Below are 2,500 nucleotides of genomic sequence, written 5' to 3' on the forward strand. Positions count from 1 at the left end.
ACGTCAGGTGATCGCTTTGTAGCATTAAAATGGCGCCATAGGAGGTTCGCGGTCCGAGGAGAAGCTTACCCCCTTGGTTGATACAGTGCAGGGAATAGTGGAAAAGTGTAATAAATTATTGAAAAAATGACATAAATCACTGAAAAAATGCCCAACTGTTGCGCGTTTGACTGCAATGAAATACTAAATTAAATAATAATATAAGTCCCCCCGTGAACCAAAATCGCGAAAAGTATGGGAGCTGTTCATCATTGAGTGACGTAAATGTCAATTTCTCTCTTTAATATGATAACAAATTACATAAGACAGATATAGTAATACCATTGTTAATGTGTACCATGCTGGCAAAAAAGTTCTAACACTGCTTAAGAAAAGGAATGAAGTTTGAAGTTAGCCTTATGCTAGCGTTAGCTTTTTCGCTAGCACTGCATGTACCTAAATGCTTGTGATCTTGGCTTTTGGTCTCGACCGAGTCCAGCTGTCTTTATTATCTCCATAACAATATTGTAGGGAAAGTGAAACACAGCTTGAACGGGGATGTTGTTCGGCTTTTCACAAGTTTAGACAGCTAGCTAGCTAACGCTACACCGACGTTGGCTAATGTTAGCGTTTAGGAAATTATTATGACTTCGGAGTTTCCACATTGTCAACATAAGACCTGTGGCGTTAGTGCACCTTTTGTACCATCATTTTATTGAATGAAATATTAAGCTTTGCCCTCTGAGATGGGTGGAGTTAACTGGCTACACAAAGCTAACTGGCTATAGTTAGCCTGTACGTATGCTAGCGGACATTAGAATGGTGAACACTGCTCAGAGACTTATTAGGCGACTGGTCACTCACTACATGGGCCTTTTTTAGAGGCCCATTTACGATATAGAAGGTAAATATACACTGGAATATTCCCGTAAGGGCCTTTTACATATTCACAAACGTTGATAATAACATGTATACGCCTGTTTATTGTGAAAATAAGCGATTTATTTCAAGATAGCATATTTGCCCCATAGGGTTACACTGTAGAGTCATCTGACGTTGGTATCCAATATGGCGCCCATGATTTGAGTTGGCCACACTCTCTAAATAAAGCGCTCTACTCCACCTTGCCCCCCCCCCCCCTCTCCTCCTCAATAGCATTTAAAGCTACAGACACAGAAATGGCACATCCTAAGGAAAGATCATTGTGGAACTGGCTCTAGTGGCTGTAATTCTGCACCAAGGCTGAATTTAGGGAAAGAGACTTCAGATACAGTATTAGAGGACCACTAAGGTCTGTATAAAGAGACTTCAGATACAGTATTAGAGGACCACTAAGGTCTGTATAAAAGAGACTTCAGATACAGTATTAGGGGACCACTAAGGTCTATATAAAAGAGACTTCAGATACAGTATTAGGGGACCACTAAGGCCTATATAAAAGAGACTTCAGATACAGTATTAGGGGACCACTAAGGCCTATATAAAAGAGACTTCAGATACAGTATTAGGGGACCACTAAGGTCTATATAAAAGAGACTTCAGATACAGTATTAGGGGACCACTAAGGCCTATATAAAAGAGACTTCAGATACAGTATTAGGGGACCACTAAGGTCTATATAAAGAGACTTCAGATACAGTATTAGAGGACCACTAAGGTCTATATAAAAGAGACTTCAGATACAGTATTAGAGGACCACTAAGGTCTATATAAAAGAGACTTCAGATACAGTATTAGGGGACCACTAAGGTCTATATAAAAGAGACTTCAGATACAGTATTAGGGGACCACTAAGGTCTGTATAAAGAGACTTCAGATACAGTATTAGGGGACCACTAAGGCCTATATAAAAGAGACTTCAGATACAGTATTAGGGGACCACTAAGGCCTATATAAAAGAGACTTCAGATACAGTATTAGGGGACCACTAAGGTCTATATAAAAGAGACTTCAGATACAGTATTAGGGGACCACTAAGGTCTGTATAAAGAGACTTCAGATACAGTATTAGGGGACCACTAAGGTCTGTATAAAGAGACTTCAGATACAGTATTAGGGGACCACTAAGGTCTATATAGAGCAGGGGTCACCAACCTTTTAGAAACTGAGAGCTACTTCATGGGGACTGAGTCATACGAAGGGCTACCAGTTTGATATACTCTTCTGAAATAACAAATTTGCTCAGTTTGCCTTTAGTTATATATGATTATTAATGATTAATGATACTCATCTATGTGAGGACACTGATCACGTTAATGATTTCTCATTATCAATAATTATCAACAATGACAACAAGGTGGGAAACAGATAATATCAATATTCAATTTTCATTTTTAGAACGGGCCTGAGGGCTACTCATGTGGTCCTTGGGGGCTACCTGGTGCCCGCGGGCACTGTGTTGGTGACCCCTGATATAGAGACTTCAGATACAATATTAGGGGACCACTAAGGCCTACATAAAGAGACTTCAGATACAGTATTAGGAGACCACTAAGGTCTATATAAAAGAGACTTCAGATAC

The 2,500-nt window shown here is 39.7% G+C and overlaps 2 protein-coding genes across 2 annotated transcripts in view; both read right to left on the reverse strand.

Annotated features, from left to right (window-relative positions):
- The window catches only part of LOC116054954 (NACHT, LRR and PYD domains-containing protein 12-like), a 752,812-nt gene that overhangs the window by 344,466 nt on the left and 405,846 nt on the right, over positions 1–2,500 (reverse strand). The window lies entirely within an intron of this gene.
- The window catches only part of LOC116038066 (NACHT, LRR and PYD domains-containing protein 3-like), a 1,733,742-nt gene that overhangs the window by 314,750 nt on the left and 1,416,492 nt on the right, over positions 1–2,500 (reverse strand). The gene's annotated exons all lie outside the window — the stretch shown is intronic.

The sequence above is a fragment of the Sander lucioperca genome, chromosome 5 (assembly GCF_008315115.2).
Source record: "Sander lucioperca isolate FBNREF2018 chromosome 5, SLUC_FBN_1.2, whole genome shotgun sequence".
Taxonomy (NCBI): Eukaryota; Metazoa; Chordata; class Actinopteri; order Perciformes; family Percidae; genus Sander; species Sander lucioperca.